This window comes from Triticum dicoccoides, chromosome 7B (assembly GCF_002162155.2).
Source record: "Triticum dicoccoides isolate Atlit2015 ecotype Zavitan chromosome 7B, WEW_v2.0, whole genome shotgun sequence".
Classification (NCBI taxonomy): Eukaryota; Viridiplantae; Streptophyta; class Magnoliopsida; order Poales; family Poaceae; genus Triticum; species Triticum dicoccoides.
In genome coordinates this window covers 233,886,683-233,910,472 of record NC_041393.1, presented here as the reverse complement: position 1 = coordinate 233,910,472, position 23,790 = coordinate 233,886,683, and positions in this window count along the sequence as shown.

The window sequence follows — 23,790 nt, the reverse complement described above, 5'->3', positions numbered from 1 at the left end:
CGTTGTTGCCTTGTCATTTGCTTGCATGTTGCATTTTATAATGTCATCTTGTGCATTGCATTGCATACGTGTTCGTCTCATGCATCCGAGCATTTTCCCCGTTGTCCGTTTTGCAATCCAGGGCTCCTATGTCCTCCGGCGTTCCCCTTTTGTCTCCTGTTGTGAGCGGGTGTTAAACTTTCTCGGAATGGCCCGAGTCTTGCCAAGCGGCCTTGGTATAGCACCGGTAGACCGCCTGTCAAGTTTCGTGTCATTCGGAGGTCGTTTGATACTCCAACGGTTAACCAGGTAACCGTAAAGGCCTCTTTTGTGTGCAGCCCAACACCCCTTTCAAAGTGGCCCAAAACCCAGCAAACTCCCCTCCATGCTCTCGGTCGTTCGATCACGATCGTGTGGGCGAAAACCGCTCCCCATTTGGACTCTCCTAGCTCCCTCTACCTATAAATATGTGTGCCTCCCCGAAATTCTCGGTCTAACCCTAGCCCCGCTCCTCTCGCGCCGCCGGACATGTCCGCTCCCCCGCCGGACATGTCCACTTTGCCGCCCCGGCCAACCGCACGTTGACATCTGTCCCGCGTCGCCGTCTCTCGTCCCGCGCGCCGCCGCGGCCCGCCGGGCCCAGTTCGGGCCCGCGCGAGCCCATCTGGCTCCGCCGCCAGGCCCCGCCCGGCTCCCACCGCCGGCACCGCGGCCCGCCCGCCGTCCGGTGTGCCCCGCCTCGCCGGCGACCGCCTTGCCCCGCCTCCTGCCGGCGCCACGCCGTCTGCCGCCGGGCCCGTGCCCCGCCGCCTTGCGCCTCCCGCGCCACCTCGACGCTGACCCCGCCGTCGTCCGTCTCCGCCCGGCGACCGCCGCCGCTCCTCCGGCCGCGCTCGTGCGCCGGCGCCGCCGCCCCGTGCCCGAGGTCGCCGCCCCGCGCCACGTCCTCCTCCGCCTCCCCGCGCCTAGATCCGGCCAGATACGGCGAGATCCGGCCCGGATCCGCCATCTCCGGCCCTCCCCGGCGTCATCTCCGTCATCTCCGGTGAGCATCTCCGGCCATCCTCGAAATCCGTGCGGACTCGAGGTTGGCCCCGAAACTGCTAAGTCCCTGATATTTTGCATTATCATGCCATGTTCATCGCATTGTATCTCTGCATCCGTAGCTCCGTTTTGTGCGTGCAATATGTCAAATCGTTCGTGTCGACGAGTACATCATTTCATTCCATTGCATCATATTCATTTGAGCTCATCTTGATGCCTGAATCATTGTTGCAAGAGTGCTTCATGATGTTGTCTGCTGTCTATTTACAGAATGAGCTCTTTTGTCATTTTTGCCATGATTGATGTGTGCACCCTATGAGGTTGATGTCTACATGTGTTTTGAACTATGCCATGTCTTCTTTACAGAGGTGCTTACCATGTACTTTTGTGATCAATTTGGTGACTAGCACAAGCATGCAAACTAGGCATCGTGATGTTGCTGATTTTAGTCCCTGTTCTTCTGTTATTTTTATGCCATGTAAACATGATGCTACAGAGAGATACATGCTTATTTTGAGATACTTCATTAAGGATGTTTTGAACATATGGTTGTCCTCTATCCATTCATGCCCTTGGTCGCAATTATGGAGTAGTCTAGCATGTCATTTTCGTGCTCTACTTTTGCTTCAAAATATTTCCTGGCAGATTGTTTACATATTATTCAATTTTGCCAAGGTTGTTGTAGTTGATCCTTGCATGCTATGAACTTGCTCTTGCCATGCTTAGCTTCACAAACATGTCTTCTTACTGTTGGGTGCCTTGACATGCCATGTTTTGATCTTTGGTGAGTGGTACAAACTCATCAACATGCCTTCATAATTCTGTTCCTGCCATGTATGAATCTGTAATATAACTTGTCATGTTTACATGGGTGCCATCATATCTTCTGATCCTTTTTGGCTCATGGTCAGTAAGGGACTTTTGATCTATGCATTTAGTAGTTTCATGCCATGCCTTTGTTTGTCATGTTAAGTTCCTGTAACATGTTGTTTGATAGCTCTAAACATTGCAACCTGATGTTATTTTCTGCAAAGTCTGAACTGTTATTATTTGCAATCTTTCCATGTGTGTTTGAGCATGTTCTAGTGATTTCTGGAGATAGTTCAGTGTTCATGTTTTGACATGCTTTACCTGTACATCATGTCCATGCCTTTGGTTATCATGTTAGGATGCTGTAGCATGTTGTTTTGATGCTTGCAATATGCCTAGTTGCTGTTTTGGACAGCTTGTCCTTTAAACTTGTTTCATGTGTGTGTGTGTTGAACCGTTGCTCCGTTTTGAGTGTGCTCTATATGAAACTTGCTTAGAATTGCATGTAGTTTCATATTATCATGTTGCATCCATATTTTGAGGTGTTTGCTTGACGTTTGAGTGCATTTCGCATCAATGCCATGTTTAACTTGTGTTGCTCATATCTTCTAGGCCGTAGCTCCAAATCTAATGAACTTTATATGTAACTTGACTAGAATCTCGTGTAGATCACCGCGGTGCATTTTAAATTGTTGTTTAATAACTTGAACATAAGGTTTATTCAGATCTGGACCAACTTCGAAATTTGCATATGAGGACTTACCGGAATTGTTATATGTTGTTCCTGGCCTCATTTAAACTTGCCTTGATGTGTTGCTCTTGTTTGCATCATCTCTTGCCATGAGTAGCTTCATGTAGTCTTGTCATGCATCATGCTTGTTGTGCATCATGCCTTGTTCATGTGTGGTGTGTTTACTATGTTGTGTGCTTCTTTTCGATAGTTCCTGTTTCGTTGCGATCGTGAGGATTCGTTCGTCTACGCTTGGTTCGGCTTCATCCGTTCGTCTTCTTCATGGACTCGTTCTTCTTCCTTGCGGCATTTCAGGCAAGATGACCGCTACCCTTGATATCACTACTATCATTGCTATGCTAGTTGCTTTGTTCTATCGCTATGCTGCGTTACCTATCTTTTGCTCATCAAGCCTCTCAAATTGCCATGAACATCTAACCTTTGACACTATTCCTAGCAAACCATTGCTTGGCTATGTTACCGCTTTGCTCAGCCCCTCTTATAGCGTTGCTAGTTGCAAGTGAAGTTGAAGATTGCTCCATGGTGGACAGGATTTTGGTTGGGATATCACAATATCTCTTATATTATTAATGCATCTATATACTTGGTAAAGGGTGGAAGGCTCGGCCTTATGCCTGGTGTTTTGTTCCACTCTTGCCACCCTAGTTTCCGTCATACCGGTGTTATGTTCCTGGATTTTGCGTTCCTTACGCGGTCGGGTGATTTATGGGACCCCCTTGACAGTTCGCTTTGAATAAAACTCCTCCAGCAAGGCCCAACCTTGGTTTTACCATTTGCCTCACCACCACCTATATTTCCCTTGGGAGTAATTAACCCAAGGGTCATCTTTATTACAGCCCCCCCGGGCCAATGCTTGTCTAAGTGTTGGTCCAAACTAGAGCACCGTGCGGGGCTATCCCTTGGCAACTTGGGTTACGTCGGTTCCTGTACGCTTCGCTTATCCGGTGTTGCCCTGAGAACGAGATATGTGCAGCTCCTATCGGGATTATCGGCACATCGGGCGGCTTTGCTGGTCTGGTTTTACCATTGTCGAAATGTCTTGTAAACCGGGATTCTGAGTCTGATCGGGTCTTCCTGGGAGAAGGTATATCCTTCGTTGATCGCGAGAGCTTATCATGGGCTAAGTTGGGACATCCCTGCAGGGTATAATCTTTCGAAAGCCGTGCCTACGATTATAGGCAGATGGGAATTTTTTAATGTCCGGTTGTAGATAACTTGACACCAGATCCGAATTAAAACGCATCAACCGCGTGTGTAGCCGTGATGGTCTCTTTTCGGTGGAGTCTGGGAAGTGAACACGGTTTCTGGGTTATGTTTGACGTAAGTAGGAGTTCAGGATCACTTCTTGATCATTGCTAGTTTCGTGACCATTCTGCTTGCTCTCTTCTCGCTCTTATTTGCGTATGTTAGCCACCATATATGCTTAGTCGCTGCTGCAACCTCACCACTTTACCCCTTCCTTTCCCTTTAAGATTTGCTAGTCTTGATACCGATGGTAATGGGGTTGCTGAGTCCTCGTGGCTCACAGATTACTACAATAACAGTTGCAGGTACAGGTTTATGCGATGATCATGACGTGAGAGCGATGTTTGCTTGTATTGGAGTTCTTCTTCTGCTTCTTCTTCGATCAGGGGATAGGTTCCAGGTCGGCAGCCTGGGCTAGCAGGGTGGATGTCGTTTGAGTTTCTATTTGTGTTGCATCCGTAGTCGGATGATGCTCTTATGTATGATGTATTGATGTTGTATTCGTGTGGCATTGTATGCCTTTTGTATGTATCCCCATCTATTATGTAATGTTGATGTAATGATATCCACTTTGCAAAAGTGTCTCAACATGCGGGTCTATCCTTGGTGGGACCTTCGAGTTCCTTTTGGATAGGGTCGCATATTGGACGTGACAGCACTTCACTTAAACCTTTTGAGTATGGCTTTATAGAATGCTTCATGTGCTTCACTTATATCATTTGAAGTTGGATGCCTGTTTCTCTTCACTTGGAAAACAATTATTTGTAGAATGCTCTTTTTCTTCACTTATATTTATTAGAGCATGGGCAAGTCTTTGCAGAAAGAATTAAACTCTCTTGCGTCACTTATATCTATTTAGAGAATCGGCAGGAATTGGTCATTCACATGGTTAGTCATAAAATCTCACATAAAACTTGTAGATCATTGAATATGATATGTTTGATTCCTTGCAATAGTTTTGCGATATAGAGATGATAATATGTGGGAGGTACTCGTGAATGATTGTGGTTTGTAAGAATATTGGTGTTAAAGTTTGCGATTCCCGAAGCATGCACGTATAGTCTCCTATTATGCTATGAAGTTGGAGCATGATTTATTATTGATTGTCTTCCTTTGCGTGGAGATCCGGGGCGTGTGATGGTTAACTCCTACCAACCTCCCCCTAGGGGCATGCATAGTAGTACTTTGCTTCGAGGGCTAATAAACTTTTGCAATCAGTATGTGAGTTCTTTAAAACTAATGTGAGTCCATGGATTATACACACTCTTACCTTTCACAATTTGCTAGCCTCTACGGTATCGTGCATTGCCCATTCTCACCCCGAGAGTTGGTGCAAACTTCACCGGTGCATCCAAACCCCGTGATATGATATGCTCTATCACACATAAGCCTCATTATATCTTCCTCAAAACAGCCACCATACCTACCTATTATGGCATTTCCATAGCCATTCCGAGATATATTGCCATGCAATTTCTATCATCATCATATACATGACTTGAGCATTCATAGTCATATTGCTTTGCATGATCATAAGATAGCTAGCATGATATTTTCATGGCTTGTCCGTTTTTTGATATCTTTGCTATTCTAGATCATTGCACATCCTGGTACACTGCCAGAGGCATTCATATAGAGTCATACTTTGTTCTAGGTATCGAGTTGTAATATTGAGTTATAAGTAAATAGAAGTGTGATGATCATCATTATTCATTATTAGAGCATGTCCCAGTGAGGACAGGATGATGGAGACTATGATTCCCCCACAAGTCGGATGAGACTCCGGACAAAAAAAGGTGAGGCCAAAAAGCGCCCAAGAAAAAAATAAAAAAGAAGAAAACAAAAAAGAGAGAAAAAGAGAGAAGGGGCAAGCTAATTCCACACTTGTGCTTCATAGTAGCACCATAGTCCATAGAGAGTCTCCTATGTTGTCACTTTCATATACTAGTGGTTTTTTTATTATAGAGTTAGATGCACACCCACTTAGTTTCATGTTTTGCTTTGGCACACCTATAGCTCTTAGTGCATATGTTGCATGGTAATCCCTATTCCTCGCATTAATATCAATTGATGGGCAGCTCCATAGCATGTTGATTAGCCACGTCGATGTGAGACTTTCTTTCTTTTTGTACTTTTGGGTTATCATCTGACAACCAGAAGAAAACAAAAACCGACAAATCGGCAAAAGTAGAGTCCTATAGACCGACATTGTGCCTATATCGAAAGGTGAGATGGACCGATTCGGAGGTTATGCTGTCACCCATGTTGGGTAAAAACCTTCGTAGCCACCTGCTCCAGCCGCGTACACACCGCCTTGAACAGTGGTTGGACCTCCTCTCATTGTAGCATAGACTGCATACGAAGCGAGTGCATATAATGGAAAATAGCCTGTAGAGGAGAAGCATTTTTGTCATTAAAAACAAAATCGTATCTACACAGCCGAAGCAACCATAGTAAGGCATACGCTCGCACCCTCAATAGTGTTTTGAATCTATTTGAAATACCGCCCAACCAGTGACCAAAAATATTGGCAACACTTGTGGGCGGATGTAAACTTAATGCTCTTTGGATGACTGACCTCGTAGAATGTGCAAAGTTGCATTAGAGAAAGAGGTGTCTGATTATCTCATTATGAGAACAAAAACAACACTTCTTACTCCCTTTCCAATTGTGTCGTGCGAGGTTGTCTTTGGTTAGAACAACTCCCCTACGAAGATACCACATGAAGATTTTAACTTATAGTGGTATCTTTGACCTCCAAATTTTCTTATTATAACTCACTGGTACCTCAGAATGTGTGAGTGCATGATACATCACTGGTACAACAACGTGCTATACAAATGGTTTTTAACCCCTTTCCGGGACGGTGTTTGGAACCGTTGCCAAGTGAGTGTGGGCGATAGGGGGGTCCTTCCCACACGACCCAGAAACCATGGGGGATAGGCCCTCCGGGCACACAAGCTGGCTTGTGTGTGATCGGGCGAGGCATCGAAACCCAATTGTTTCCGTTCATATATACATCCCACACGGTGAATCACAGAAAAACATTTCCGCTCGTATGTATATCAACATAGTTTTTTGTGTGGAAACGTTTGTGCAAGGTGGCCTAACGCAAACAGTTCTCTACCGAAAGCCGTGTGTGATTGTTAGTTGATCGAACACGCCTACTTTCTAGAAACCGTGCGTGTTGTTTGAGTTCATCGCCCACGGTCCTGTCTGAGTAACCGTCTGCAATAGAAAACCCCAATAAGCAGGGTAATTAGCCTATTATTGATAATCCATGTACTAATCAAATTGACATTTCTTATAAAAACACACTAGATATTTTATATCCATATAACAGCAACCAGGATTTCATAATCGAATTACATTAGATAGCTTTAGCACTCAGTTCCGCCATTACACAATAGCACCAAGTTTCACATGCAACATCAAAAACCTTTGGAAAGTAACATCATACACGGTAAATAGACAGATGAATCTCATCTGGGAAACTGCAGAAGCGGAAGGCAAATGTTGAGCCTTCAGTGATGTTGAATGTCCTTGCAACTTTAGGCCAGTGGCTATGGATAATTGCCCGCCCAACCTTCGTCCTCATCAGAAAGACTTCAATATTGTACCATGGGTGTTGAATGAATACCTTCCTCGCCTCTTGACCATGCTGATGGTTTGAGAGGTAATCATCAGTGAACTACTTTGAAAAATACTGAAATCAAAGATATGCAAACAAGCTAAAAGAGTTAGTACCATCCTATAGTTGACTAATGGCGCAAGGGGTAAAAACAAGGTAAAAGAGTTAGTACCATCTTATAGTTGACTGATGTCTTCTCCATTGTGCAAACAAATATCTTGTTGTTATTCGTTGCAAGTTTCTTCATCCTAACAATCTTTCTGAGTTTCTTAACTTGACTGATATTCATGGACATCTCATTTCCCCATATGCAAAATGGGTCGAACAGTGGGTCTAAGCCTCTGATAGCAGGATCTACATGTGCGAGACCAAATTGTAAGAACCTAAATATTAGAATGATTCATGCAACTACACAATAATGTGCTATTAGCCAAAGGACCATGCTTGAACAAACCTCGATGGTAAACCGCAGTGTCTCCCATTGTTTCCCTACAACACACATAAGAAAGATCTTGATTAGGTTAACTGAGAGTTGTCATACTATCAGTAGAATATGTATTGAGTACAACCAAATTCGATTCATTTCACATGCGTAACAATACAAAATTGTACCCATAGCAAATGAAAATCAAATTGCAGAACTGAACCAAACAGTTAAATGGACATCAGACCAAATGACCCAAAATAGTTAACTAAGCATGACATTGCAGAATAGAAGCATGTACTAGAAGATAAGACAGTTAACAAAACAAAGAATGCTTGAGAACACTACTACAAAATGTAGCAATTGTTGGACAAAACTATTAACTGAACATTATATTTCATAGGACCAAAGTGTTAACTGAACATTACATTTCAGAGGACCAAACTGTAAGCTGAACATTAGATTGCATATTAACATTACAGAGGACAAATCACTAGAAGGCCTTGGCGGTGGCCTTGAGAAAACAGCACGCACTATATTTTAAAGTAGACAACCGCGTGGCGGTGTCGACGGTGGCCTCAAAGACGAGGTGCTCCTCCAAGATTCGGCGGTGTCAGCACGCATGGCAGCCATAGCGACCTCGTGCACGCGTGCGGCCGCGATTTGCTTCTCCGTTGCCAGATGCTACTGAGTTCCATGTTATACCATGTGCAAGATGGATGTGGGCGACACTTAATTGGAGGAGGGGGACAGTGATTTCGGCGGAAGGTGTCGCGCCGTCGGTCGGGGCATGTGGGACAGGAAAGGAAGAGGATGGTGTGGGTGGGGCATGGATTACCTGAACATATCGATGAGGCCATGCAGCAAGAAGAAGGGTCGGCGGCGAGGAGGCCGCGCAGCAAGAAGAAGGGTCGCCGGCGAGGAGGCGGCGCTACAAGAAGAAGGGCCGCCGACGAGGAGGCGGCGCTTCAAGAAGAAGGGTAGCCGGCAGGGAGGCGGCGCTGCAAGAAGAAGGGTCGTCGGCGAGGAGGCTGAGCTATCAGTAAGCAGCAGTGAAGGTTTGAACTTGGAAAGCAAGGAGGAACAGTGGAAATGTGGCTTTTGGTGGGAGGGAGGGGACGGGGAGATAGATATTTCCGCGGTGGTAAAAAAAATTCGCTTGGTGCCGCGAGAAATTGGCGCGCAAGTGTGGTTCAAGCGAGGGCGATGGACTATAGACGACGAAGCTTCCTGCGTAAGCCATACAAGACAGTGTGCCAAGATATTTTATATCGCATCCCACACGATTCTTTCTAGTAAACCGTTTATGGTATACCTGATTTTTTCATTATGTTTTGAAAGACAAAATGGTGTTATGGAGGGAAAGGATGGTGTTTGAATTGCTAGAACATTTATGTACAGTGAACATGCAACTACATGAGTGTCGTGTTTAAATTTGGAATTATTCCGGGTTCGTTTGGCATTCTTATGGATTAATTGAGTTTCTCGGCATTTAATGTGCATAATTCAAATTTGAACTACAAGCACATGCTCCAGTGCCCCAAAGTTTGTTGAAAAATCACATGTGTGTCTCGGGTGAATTTATAGGTCCCATGCAAGAAATTGGAATGAAATTCAAACATCTGGGCATCGTGGCTCGGTCGGGAACATTGAGAAACTTGGTTTTAAAATTCCCGGAAATTCAAAACTCACCTGAAAATCATGAAACTTGGCATGGTGTCATTTCATGGCACCAACATGTTGTGGTAAAAAAAATTGGCTGCATTTGGACAAGTTTTTGGTATAAGCTTCTTGCAAACCGGAGCTTCTCTCGAGAAGACTCGTGGTTCCCGAGGGTGGACGTGTCACCTTTGTGTTCGACACAATATATGCTGCCTCCCTCCCTTATTTTTTACAGATGCAACATAGAACTATATGAGACTCGTGTTAAAATTTGGAATTATTCTGGGTTCATTTGGACTTTCTTATACATTACTTGAATTTCTAGTCATTTAATATGCATAATTCAAATTTGAACTGCAAGCACATGCTCCAATGCACCAAAGTTGGTTGAAAAATCACATGTGTGTCCTTGGGTGAATTTCTAGGTCCCATGCAAGAAATGGGAATGCAATTCAAACATCTGGGCGTCGTGGCTCAACCGGAAAGATTGAGAAACTCTATTTTTTAATTCATGTAAATCCAAAACATGCCTGAAAATCATGAAAATTGGCATGGTGTCATGACGTGGCACCAACATGCTGCGGTAATTTTTTTGGCTGAATTGGGACAAGCTTTGGTATATGCTTCTTGCAAACCGGAGCTTCTCTCAAGAAGGCTCGTGGTTCCGAGAGGAATGTGTCACCTCCGTTTGCGAAATGACATACGTACACTACCTTCTCCCGCCTTAATTTTTTTACACAGGAAAATTAGACCAAATAGAAGTATTGTGCTAAATATTGGAATTATTCCGGGTTCGTTTGGCCTTTTTATACATTAATTGAATTTCTGGTCATTCAATGTGCATAATTCAAATTCGAACTACAAGCACATGCTCTAGTGCACCAAAGTTGGTTGAAAAATCACATGTGTGTCCTTGGGTGAATTTCTAGGTCCCATTTAAGAAATGGGAATGAATTCAAACATCTGGGCGTCGTGGCTCGGCCGAAAAGCTTGAGAAACTTGGTTTCTTAATACATGTAAGTCCAAAACACGCCTGAAAATCATGAAACTTGGCATGGTGTCATGACATGGCACGAACATGCTGCGGTAATTTTCTTGGCCGAATTGGGACAAGCTTTGGTATAAGCTTCTTGCAAACCGGAGCTTCTCTCAAGAAGGCTCGTGGTTCCGAGAGGGAACGTGTCACCTCCATGCGCGAAATGACATACATACACTGCCTTCTCCCGCCTTAATTTGTTTACACAGGCAGATTAGACCAAATTGAAGTATCGTGCTAATTTTTGGAATTATTCTAGGTTTGTTTAGTCTTTTTTATACATTAATTGAATTTCTGGGCATTTACTGTGCATAATTCAAATTTGAACTACAAGCACATGCTCCAGTGCGCCAAAGTTGGTTGAAAAATCACATGTGTGTCCTTGGGTAAATTTCTTGGTCACATGCAAGAAACGACAATAAAATTCAAACATCTGGGCGTCGTGGCTCGGCCAGAAAGATTGAGAAACTTTGTTTTTCAATTCCTGTAAATCCAAAACACCCCTGAAAATCATGAAACTTGGCATGGTGTCATGACATGGCACCAACATGTTGTGGTAATTTTTCTGTCCGATTTGCGAAGGCGCACACATCAAAAATCAACAAAGTCATTTTTGAACAAGTGTTGTCATGTTACAAATCAGAAACACAACTATTATTGAAACCATGGGCGTTCTACTTACCAATTATGTGCTGCCACACGTCCCTTTTTTTATTGGCTGGGAGGTGCCGTGAGGGGTAGCTATTTGAGTACGGGAGGCGTGCGATCAGACCCCTGCGCATGCTTATCGGGAGGAGAGCCCTTTGACCTCTATCCGCCGCACACCTCTCTTCCAATGTCTCCATTAATGGCGTCTGAGCCCCTGTTTCACGGCATGGCTATGTCTCACTGGACTGAGATTTAACAGAGAAAAGTGAAAATTTGAAAAGAAAGTTTTGCACGGATCTTGATGTAAGATCCAACGGACGTATATAGCATCGACTGCAACTTATAGCAAGCGATGAATATAAGGACGATGATAGTGGATAATAATTGTCTTACATGTCTAGGAAGATAATTAAAAAAGCCACATGCGGCTACACCCGAAATACACAAGGGCAAAAGAAGAAGGAAGACACATACAACGATCTAGCTCGCTGATCTCTACTTTCTTGATGCGCTGCAGGTCGCGGAGACTAGTTCTCGCGGCGAGCGACGATGATCTCTTTCATCAGTTTCATGTCCTTAATATGCTGCTCAGAAGCAACCGCAGATTCCTCCACCAGCCTTTCACGCTTGATGCGGAGCATGGCATTCTCGTCCATAAGTTTCTTGACGATGATGCATGTCCTCTTCAACAAGGTAGTGGTCTCCTCCGCCTGCTTCGCCCTTCCGGCGATGTTCACCCTCAGCAGGTCGCGCTCGGCCTGGAGTTGTTCAAACGAGGCATTCAACTCGTCCTGCAGCTTCATCCAGCCAGAGGTCTGATCCATTTGGCTATGGATGATCGCATGCATGCGCCTGTAAGAGTCCTCCCCTATCTGTGAGAGATTTTCCCAGGCCGCCGCAGCACGAGAGGACATCTCTGCTACATTCGCGGCACGGCATGACATCTCTGCTGCTTCCGCGGCGCGACCTGACCAGTCTGCTGCATCGACAGCATGGTGGGACCTCCGTGCTGGTTCAGCGGCACGGCGAGACCTCCGTACTGCTCCGGCGGCGCGGCGGGACATGTCGGCTGCTTTCGCGGCTAAGCGAGACATCTCTCATGCTTCTGCTTCCATGCTCGCCTCTTCATGGTGGTAATCTCTCGACCGAGAACTCAATATGGCCATGGCAGACGCAAGAGAATGATGCAGAATGACTTGTTTGCTTTTGTGGATGAGGAGTTGAGGAAGGAATGTGCAGTCATCTTGGCATAGTACAGTATTTATAACCGAGTACTAATACGCTCCTAAGTGGGAAACCGTTTAGGTTTTGATCGGTGTGAACAGGTTTGCAATTTGGAAGGTAACAGGGCGCAGACTCAAAATTTATTGACGGTTCTATAATTTCAAAGTGCGACACTATTCCCGGATGGTGTAACATGGGCACGCTTTCTCGGCTGCGTACGAGGCGTTTGGTGCACCGCAATAGGCAATGTCAGCACACGTCTTGTTCCAAGAACCGTGTGTGCTCGTTATTACCATCATGCACGCTTAGTTTAATTAGAATGTGTGGTCGTCTAGCGCACACACGTTGATCTGTCTAATTGTTTCTGTTTGTTGTGGCTAATCGCAAACAGTTCATCCGTATAAAGTGTATGCCATGAATCGCACACAACTTTGATCTGGCTGACTGTTTCTGCTCTGTTGCCTTCGCACATAGTTAATCCTTCTGAAGCGTATGCCCTCAATCGCACACACCTTTATCTAGTTGTCCATTTCTGTTGTTCTGCCTCATCACAAACAATTAATCTGATAGAACTGTATGTCGTATATCACACACGCTTTCATCTGGCTGCCCATTTCCGTTCTTATTCCTCGTTGCAAACAGTTCATTGAACTGAATCATATGCCATGCATTGCACATACAACTAAAATCTGAACCGTGTTTGATGCATGCGTCATTGCAAACGTTTTGCACCTTTTTTGACGGTTTTTTACACCACCATTTGCGATTATTGCATCGCACACAGTTTCGTCGAAGGGTCTCTGATCGTAGTGTCGTGTTAGCAGCATCCTGTAGTAGTGCATAGAGTCTACGGTGAAAGACCCTAATGTAGTAAGGTTCCGGCGAAACACATCATGGCCTTGTGTCAGGCTAATCGCATCTAGACAGGACAAAAGATTATGCCATGACATAAGTCGGGGGGAAGTCAAATCCCGCCTGAATGAAATATTGGGGGGGGGGTGACCTGAGCACATGTGCAATAGTACTAATCTTATCGCGAGCAATGTTGTACAAGGCTGGATATTGTTCTCAGAGATTGGCATCGCCTAGCCAGATGTCTTCCCAAAAATGAACCTCTCACCACTACAAAAAAAGACACATCCGTGACATTTTGGGCCGAACGGAAAAAAATTATGTCATACTTATGACACTTCTATGACGATAATTGTGACAAAACCCGGTATCATCATAGATGTGGTGGGCTCCTACTTCTATGACAAAAAATCATGACAGAAAATGGGCTTTTCATCCTGGGTGGGCCGGAGATGCAGCTGCATCACATTCTTTGGGCCATGCATGATGGAAAAAACCATGGTAGAAGCGAGGGTGAGGAAAATATCTGGGAGTTCCCGGTTACGGTGGGTGGTCGGGGCCGAGCAATGTGCGTTTCTCTCGTACACGTACGCGAGTGGGTGCGAGGCGTTGGGCTCTAACTGAACCCGAGTGAGGCGTTGCCTAACTGAAGCTGAGCGATTGCACTTCAAGCTACGCGTTACTGAACCCAAGCGATCAAGCGATTCCTTCACTACTACTGCTAACTAAAGACGATCGATGCTGCCTCTGGATGGATAGTGAGTGTTGCTGGGGGGGGTTTGGATGAACAGTTCCCGGTGGGGGTTGGATGAACAGGACCCCGTGGTGTTGCCGCTGGATGAACATGACCCCAATCGATCGAGCCAGTTGGGCGTGGATGAACATGACCCTATGGAGGGTTGGATGAACAGGACCCCGTGGAGTGAAGGTTGAACAGTATCTGGTGGAGGGCTGGTTGAACAGTAGCTGGTGGAGTGCTGGACGAATAGTAGCCCGTGGAGGGGTGGTTGAACAGGACACCATGGAGAGGGCTGGTTGAACAGTAGCCAGTGGAGGGGCGTGCGGTGGATGTTGGAGGAGGTCGACGGTGGATGAACAGTAGCCCGTGGAGGCTGGAGGAGGTCGACGGTGGAGATGAACAGTATCCTGTGGAGTCCCGTTTTGCGGTACGCCACACCCCTCCCTATGAACAGGACCCCCATTTCAACCATAGCGCTCCAACACAAGTCCGTTTCTGCGGCACGCCACACCCCTCCCGATCAACAGGATCCCATTTCGACTGTAGGAGGTCCAACAGAAGTCCGTTTCCTCTGTTTTGCCGAACGCCAGACCCCTCCCGATGAACAGGATCCCGTTTCGACCGTGGCCGGTCGAACACAAGGACGTTTCCTTCATTCTACGGTACGCCAAGCCTCGTTTCCATCGGCTGTTCCATCCAAGCCAGTTGGCTCCCGATGAACAGCACGCGTTCCGTTGCCTCCCGATGAACACGACGCATTCTGTTGCCTCCCCATGAACACGACGACAACGCAGTTTCTCCGTTCCGACCCAGCCATGTACACGAGCCCTGGCCGTACGTATGCACGAGTAGGCGTTCGAGACCCCGCCCGTATGTACGTACGTGTCCGTATTTTCTTTCTTGCACCCTAGCCGCTGTACGTACGTGTACATGCTACGTGCGCACCTCTACTACGACACGTGCGCGCCTCTATTACGACATGTGTGTGCCTCTACATCGACCAGTATGTACGTACACGTTTGCGACCAGAATGACAATGCTACCTACGCTTTGACTAGGTGGATCCCGACTGTCAGACACTTCGTTGTGTGAGAAGATGTAGCTGGTGGAGCCCAGGAGTCAGGGGGCGAATCATTTTTTTGCCCATAATATGGACGCACTTCCTTGCATGTGAAGATGTAGCTGGTGGGTCCCAGCAGTCAGGGTTGAACATTTTTTTCGCGAAATACGGTAGCTTGTCCGGTGGGTCCCTGCTGTCAGGTGGAGGAATAATTAATTTGCGCGTAATAAGGAGGCACTTCCTTGCGGCTGCCGTGGACCCAGCTGTCAGCCTCTGCACATATAGTACTCTTCCGATGGAAGTCGTTCCTTGACCATGTTGACCACGTTGCGCCGAGAGCACCAGGGCGGTGGACGACGGCAAGGCCTAGGAAGGGGACGACGTGGAGCCGGGAAAGACGCGGCAGTGGAAGCCCATGCAGAGAGGAGTACGAGGGTTCACTAGTTCGGCTACGGTGTGAGGCTGCCGTTGCCGCAGAATAAGAGGGGGTGTGGGTGAGTAGAGGGATGGCCTGGCTAGCGGTGGGAGTAGTAGGGGGCGGTGAGGCCTCCGCGGCATCACAGCCTGCCACGGGAGGCAGGAGCACGCGGCACGACCGACACTGCTTTGGGCGGCTGGAGCAAGAAGACCAGAGGTTGAAGAAGCACTATGGCTGTTGGATGGACATCGTACGGTTACTGCAGCTAGAATTGTTTATATTGACTAAGTTGACAAAGCCCTTGGTATGTGTCAACTTAATAGGCCCACAGGTCAGCCTCCAAAACGGTGCGCCCTAGATGTCAGGGAGAGGAATCATTTTTTGGGCGGCTGAAGCAAGAATATCCAAGATTGAAGAAGAAGCATGACATCCGTTGGATAGACATCCAACGACCACTTCTGCTAGAACTATGTGTTGACTATAAGTTGACAGAGCCTTGCATACGCGTCAACTTAGTTTTTTTAGGGGATGCGTCAACTTAGAAGGCTCACAAGTGTGTGGCAGAGAACATGTAGCCCATTTGCAATTTGTAATAATGTACAACCCATTTTTGAATTCTAATGGAATTTACTACAACCCATTTACAGTTTGTTAAAAATACGGCCCATTTTCTAGCTAGGACAATGATTAATAATAATAACCAACCACTCAAAACAGAATTCAAAAACATTTCCCACATTTTGATGGGATTCGAAATATTTTTATCCAAAATTTCTAGTCAGATTAAATATAATTTCAAAATAAAGTTGTATTACGTAAAAATCCAACGAAATATTGCGCGCACAAAAATTAATGAAATTAAAATGTTCAAATTCCAAAAATAATATATTTTTTAAACTAATTACGCGTTTGGTGCATTTTTTATAGTTACTGTCCAACTATTATAATTACATCCCATTTATTATTTCTTAAAGTCCATTTTCTTGTTAAGTCTAATGCATACCTCCTAGGAAAGTTTGCAGCCAACGGGGCGGAGAATAACAAGTTGACCCGGATATTGTGTACAACTCTCGGCCCAGTTGCATTGCTGATGTTGAAAAAAAGGCATGTGTAGTACAATATAACCTAACATGGCTACTCAACCCACATTCAGCGATGCCGGAAAGGCCCAAACAAGGCTTCTGTACAAGTTTTTGAAGTCACTGAGCTCAATTAATAACTTAAGAAAAAAGTTTGAGTATAGTGGAACCTAATTAAAAGCTGTCATGAGCAAAGAAATAATTCAACGGGTCCCACTTGTGCGTGTGTGTGTGTGTGTGAGAGAGAGAGAGAGAGACCCATCGGTCGGTGCTCGTAAATACATATTTTAGCCGTATGCGTTGCTGATGCTCGGTAAAAACTTATATAGTTGACACAATCATATAGAACATCATAGCACACTGAACTTGCATACAAAAATTTCACGCAGGCAGCACAATCAGGATGGAAGCAGTGGATCGCTATGGGTAGGGCTATGTTGAAACCAACGAACTCGTACATAACGGTTCATCGTCTTTATCAATGACGAGGAAATATCTGGAATGTTGTGCAAAGAAAACGGACAAACAACCCAATAAGTTCTACTAGCACATTAAGTTGACGTACAACCCTTTCTAAAAAAAGTTCAGGTACAAAATTAGAATAGGTCATAATCAAATGTACTGGCACATTTGTGCTTAACACCCATAGCTCGGATTTAACTAGTATCTGACAAGATTCAGTTGTTACCTCAAATTAGAGCACATCCAGGAAGCAAGCCCTACCTCTTCTCCCAAAGAAGCAGTGGCCTCCGCCGCGCGACGGAGTAGGCTCTGTGCCATCCATTGTTCTGAGCAACATGGGGAAAGTCTGACGTTGACTCCTGTAATGGACGTCGTCGACGGACCCTGGCACCAGCGGCGGCGGTAGGACTTCGATTGATGGATTGACCACTTCTTCGACATGCACGAACACTCGATATAGGTAGATCCCTAACGTGGTCCGCGGCGGCCTTGGTGGCGACAAATAGTACAACCCCGGTTCCTACACCGGCATCTCAACACCAATCACCTTCGGTATGGTGGACGGCTTCTTCATCCATGCCATAACCGTTAGAGCCCAGCTGTCTTGAGGAACAAACATACTTACGAGCTCACCTCTGATACGTCTACAACGTATCTATAATTTTTATTGTTCCATGCTATTATATTACCTGTTTTGGATGTCTATGGGCTTTATTTTACACATTTATATCATTTTTGGGACTAACCTACTAACCGGAGGCCCAACCCGTATTGCTGTTCTTTTGCCTATTTCAGTATTTTGAAGAAAAGGAATATCAAACGGAGTCCAAACAGAATGAAACCTTCGGGAGCGTGATTTTTGGAATGAACGTGATCCAGAGGACTTGGAGTGCAAGCTAAGAAGCAGCTGAGGCGGCCACGAGATAGGAGGGCGCGCCCACCCCTCCTGGGTGCCCTCCTATCTCGTGGGCCCCTCGGGCGGCCACCGACGTACTTCTTCCTCCTATATAAGCCTACATACCCCAAAAACATCCAAGGAGACACCAAAGAAATATTTCCACCATCGTAACCTTAAGTATCTGCGAGATCCCTTCTTGGAGCCGTTGCCGGCGTTCTGCCGGAGGGGGAATCCACCACGGAGGGCTTCTACATCAACACCATAGCCCCTCCGATGAGTTGTGAGTAAGTTACTACAGACCCTCGGGTCCATAGTTATTAGCTAGTTGGCTTCTTCTCTCTTTTTTGGATCTCAATACAATTTTCTCCCCCTCTCTTTTGGAGATCTATTCGATGTAATCTCTTTTTGCGGTGTGTTTGTCGAGATCCGATGAATTGTGGGTTTATGATCAAGTTTATCTATGAATAATATTTGAATCTCCTCTGAATTCTTTTATGTATGATTGAGTTATCTTTGCAAGTCTCTTCGAATTATCGATTTGGTTTGGCCTATTAGATTGATCTTTCTTGCCATGGCAGAAGTGCTTAGTTTTGGGTTCAATCTTGCGGTGTCCTTACCCAGCGACAGAAAGGGTTGCAAGGCACGTATTGTATTGTCGCCATCGAGGATAAAAAGATGGGGTTTATATCATATTGCTTGAGTTTATCCCTCTACATCATGTCATCTTTCTTAATGCGTTACTCTGTTCTTATGAACTTAATACTCGAGATGCATGCTGGATAGCGGTCGATTTGTGGAGTAATAGTAGTAGATGCAGGCAGGAGTTGGTCTACTTGTCACGGATGTGATGCCTATATACATGATCATGCCTAGATAATCTCATAATTATTCGCTTTTCTATCAATTGGTCGACAGTAATTTGTTCACCCACCGTAATACTTATGCTATCTTGAGAGAAGCCACTAGTGAAACCTATGGCCCCCGGGTCTATCTTTTATCATATAAGCTTTCAATCTACTTTTATTTGCATCTTTATTTTTTGCATCTATATTATAAAATACCAAAAATATATTTATCTTATCATATTATCTCTATCAGATCCCACTTTCGCAAGTGGCAGTGAAGGGATTGACAACCCCTTTATCGCGTTGGTTGCGAGTTGTTTGTTTGTTTGTGTAGGTTCGTGGGACTTGTGAGGAGCCTCCTACTGGATTGATACCTTGGTTCTCAAAAACTGAGGGAAATACTTACGCTACTATGCTGCATCACCCTTTCCTCTTCAAGGAAAACCAACGCAAGCTCAAAATGTAGCAAGGAGGATTTCTGGCACCGTTGCCGGGGAGGTCTTCGCTCAAGTCAAGACATACCAAGTACCCATCACAAACTCATCTCCCTCGCATTTAAGTTATTTGCCATTTGCCTCTCGTTTTCCTCTCCCCCACTTCACCCTTGCCATTTTATTCGCCCTCTCTTTCCCAATCTCCTCTCTTTTCCACTTGCCTTCTTCTTCCTCGCTTTTGTTTGCTGTTATGTCTGAAATTGGGGACATTATCCTCGATATGGACAATAATGACATGGAAAATTCTGAGGCCCCGACCGAAGAACCCCCTATCTTGCATACTAAAAAGTTTCGAATCAGTAGTGGTAACATTATTGGAAAAGGTCTTATTCAAGATTTCTTTACTTGTGCTGGTGCTTTACCTTCCATGGGTGGTTCTATTCTTCATAAAACTAGTATTCTTGCGCATGCTATCGCTATGCTTGTAGTTGAACTTGAAAGACAATTTATGCATATGCATCCTTGCATTCAAAGAATTTTTCTAGAATTTTCCAATATTGAGCATTCTTCTATTAAGCACGTTGTTACTATCTTTTTGGCTCATGAGTTTAGATTTATAATAAGAGAGGCCAAAGAAATCTTTGCGCACTATAGGGTGGACGCCGGTCGTCCTCCCATAGAGGCGGTCCTCTTTGATCAAGAGGGAATTAGGCGTTTTCAATCTTCGGATTATGTGTCTTTCAATGAAAACCTTAGAAGAAAGGTTCCTACCAATGTCATGATTGATAAAATTTCCGAACTTAATAATGATTTTTCTCTTTGAAATAATGAGCTAGGATACTCCCTTAAGTATAGGCTCACGAGATTTTGCCAAAAATGCTTTTAGTGATGAATTAGTTGTGCATTATGAAGGGCCAAGGGAGGAACCCGTTCCTCCTGAGATTGATCTTGGGGACTTTTGTCCCACTAAATTTAGCCCTTTTGATTATTTTTTTCTTTCCTCAAAGAAAACTTGCTGCTGAACGTAGAGAATATGAGATGAGTTTTCAATATCTATCTTATTATTATGGCACTACTTAGATCTATCTTCGCTTTTATGCCTAGCTAGGGGCGTTAAACGATAGCGCTAGTTGGGAGGCAACCCAATTTTCTTTGTGTTTTTTGTTTAGTAATAAATTTTTCATCTACCTTCTGTTTAGATGTGTTTTCATGTTTTAATTAGTGTTTGTGCCAAGTAGAACCTATAGGATAACCTATGATATGAGTTGATTTGATTCTGCTGAAAAACAGAAACTTTGCACTCACGAGAAAAACATTAATAAATCACAGGAACAACCGTTTGCATTGATTCTTTTTTCTTCTGTTCAATAAACAAAATTTTTAGGACGTCCTATTTTGGTAGGATTTTTAAGGTTCCAGAAGTTTGCGTTAGTTACAGATTGCTACAGACTGTTCTGTTTTTGATAGATTCTGTTTTTCGTGTGTTGTTTGCTTATTTTGATACATCTATGACTTGTATGTAAGGATATGAACCATAGAGAACTTGGAATACAGTAGGTTTCACACCAATATAAATAAAGAACAAGTTCATTACAGTACCTTATGTGGTGGTTTTGTTTTCTTTCACTAACGGAGCTTATGAGATTTCCTGTTGAGTTTTGTGTTGTGAACTTTCCAGGTTTTGGGTAAAGATTTGATGGACTATGAAATAAAGGGTGGCAAAAGCCTAATCTTGGGGATGCCCAAGGCACCCAATATATTCCATAATAGCCAAAAGCCTAAGCTTGGGGATGCCCCCGGAAGGCATCCCCTCTTTCGTCTTCGTTCATTGGTAACTTTACTTGGAGCTATATTTTTATTCGCCACATGATATGTGTTTTGCTTGGAGCGTCGTGTATTATATTAGTCTTTGCTTTTTAGTTTACCACAATCATACTTGCTGTAACACACCTTTTGGGAGAAGCCTACTTGATTGAAATTTATTAGAATACTCTATGTGCTTCACTTATATCTTTTGAGCTAGATAGTTTTTGCTCTAGTGCTTCACTTATATCTTTTAGAGCACGACGGTGGTTTAATTTTGAAGAAATTGTTGATCTCTCATGCTTCACTTATATTATTTTGAGAGTCTTTTAGAACAGCATGGTATTTTCTATGGTTATAAATTGGTCCTAGAATGATGAACATCTAAGTTGGGTATAATAAAAACTATCATAGGAAGTGAATTGGATGCTATGATCAACTTGATACTTGATAATTGTTTTGAGATATGGAGGTAGTGATATTAAAGTCATGCTAGTTGGGTGATTATTAATTTAAAGAATGCTTGTGTTGAAGTTAGCAAGTCCCGTAGCTTGCACATATGGTTAAAGTTGTGTAACAAATTTGAAGCATGAAGTGTACCTGGCTTGTGCATCCTTATGAGTGGCGGTCGGGGACGAGCGATGGTCTTTTCCTACCAATCTATCCCCCTAGGAGCATGCGCGTAGTTCTTGGTTTTTGATGACTTCTAAATTTTTGCAATAAGTATATGAGTTCTTTTGACTAATGTTGAGTCCATGGATTATACGCACTTTTACCTTTCCATCATTACTAGCCTCTTCGGTACCGTGCATTGCCATTTCTCACCTTGAGAGTTGGTGCAAACTTCGCCGGTGCATCCAAACCCCGTGATACGATACACTCTATCACACATAAACCTCCTTATATATTCCTCCAAACAGCCACCATACCTACCTATTTATGGCATTTCCATAGCCATTCCGAGATATATTGCCATTAAACTTTCCACCGTTCCGTTCATCATCATCATGACATACATTACTTTTGTCATATTGCCATTGCATGATCATGTAGTTGACATCGTATTTGTGGCAAAGCCACAATGCATAATTTTTTATACATGTCACTCTTGATTCATTGCACCATCCCGGTACACCGCTGGAGGTATTCATATAGAGTCATATCTTGTTCTAGTTTCGAGTTGTAATTCATGTGTTGTAATCAATAAAAGTGTGATGATCATCATTATTAGAGCATTGCCCAAAAAGAAAAAGAAAATAAAGGCCAAAAAAAGGCCAAACAAAAAAATAAAATAAAAAAAATAAAAAAAAATAAAGGGGCAATGCTACTATCTCTTTTTCCACACATGTGCTTCAAAGTAGCACCTTGTTCTTCATGTAGTGAGTCTCATATATTGTGCTTCAAAGTAGCACCATGTTTTTCATGTAGAGATTCACATAGGTTGTCACTTTCATATACTAGTGGGAATTTTTCATTATAGAACTTGGCTTGTATATTCCTACGATGGGCTTCCTCAAATTCCCTAGGTCTTCGTGAGCAAGCAAGTTGGATGCACACCCACTAGTTTTCTTTTGTTGAGCTTTCATTCATTTATAGCTCTAGTGCATCCGTTGCATGGTAATCCCTACTCCTCATGTTGAGATCAATTGATGGGCATCTCCATAGCCCATTGATTATCCTGGTCAATGTGAGACTTTCTCCTTTTTGTCTTCTCCACACAATCCCCAATCATTATTCTATTCCACCCATAGTGCTATATCCATGGCTCACGCTCATGTATGCGTGAAGGTTGAAATTTTTTGAGATTATTTAAGTACGAAACGATTGCTTGGATTGTCATCGGGGGTATAGAAGTTGGGAACATCTTTGTGTGATGAAAATGAAGCATAGCCTAACTATATGATTTTGTAGGGATGAACTTTCTTTAGCCATGTTATTTTGAGAAGACATGATTCCTTTTATTAGTATGCTTGAAGTATTACTATTTCTTTTGTCAATATGAACTTTTATTTTGAATCACTTGGATCTGAACATTCATGCCACAATAAAGAGAAATTGCTTTGAGAATTATGCGAGGTAGCATTCCACAGCAAAAATTCTGCTTTTATCATTTACCTACTCGAGGACGAGCAGGAATTAAGCTTGGGGATGCTTGATACGTCTACAACGTATCTATAATTTTTGATTGTTCCATGCTATTATATTACCTGTTTTGGATGTCTATGGTCTTTATTTTACACATTTATATCATTTTTGGGACTAACCTACTAACCGGAGGCCCAACCCGTATTGCTGTTTTTTGCCTATTTCAGTATTTTGAAGAAAAAAAATATCAAACGGAGTCCTAACGGAATGAAACCTTCGGGAGCGTGATTTTTGGAACGAACGTGATCCAGAGGACTTGGAGTGCAAGCTAAGAAGCAGTTGAGGCGGCCACGAGATAGGAGGGCGCTCCCACCCCTCCTGGGTGCCCTCCTGTCTCGTGGGCCCCTCGGGCGGCCACCGACGTACTTCTTCCTCCTATATAAGCCTACATACCCCAAAAACATCCAAGGTGCCACCAAAGAAATATTTCCACCATCGTAACCTTCAGTATCTGCGAGATCCCTTCTTGGAGCCATTGCCGGCATTCTGCCGGAGGGGGAATCCACCACGGAGGGCTTCTACATCAACACCATAGCCCCTCCGATGAGTTGTGAGTAGTTTACTATAGACCTTCGGGTCCATAGTTATTAGCTAGTTGGCT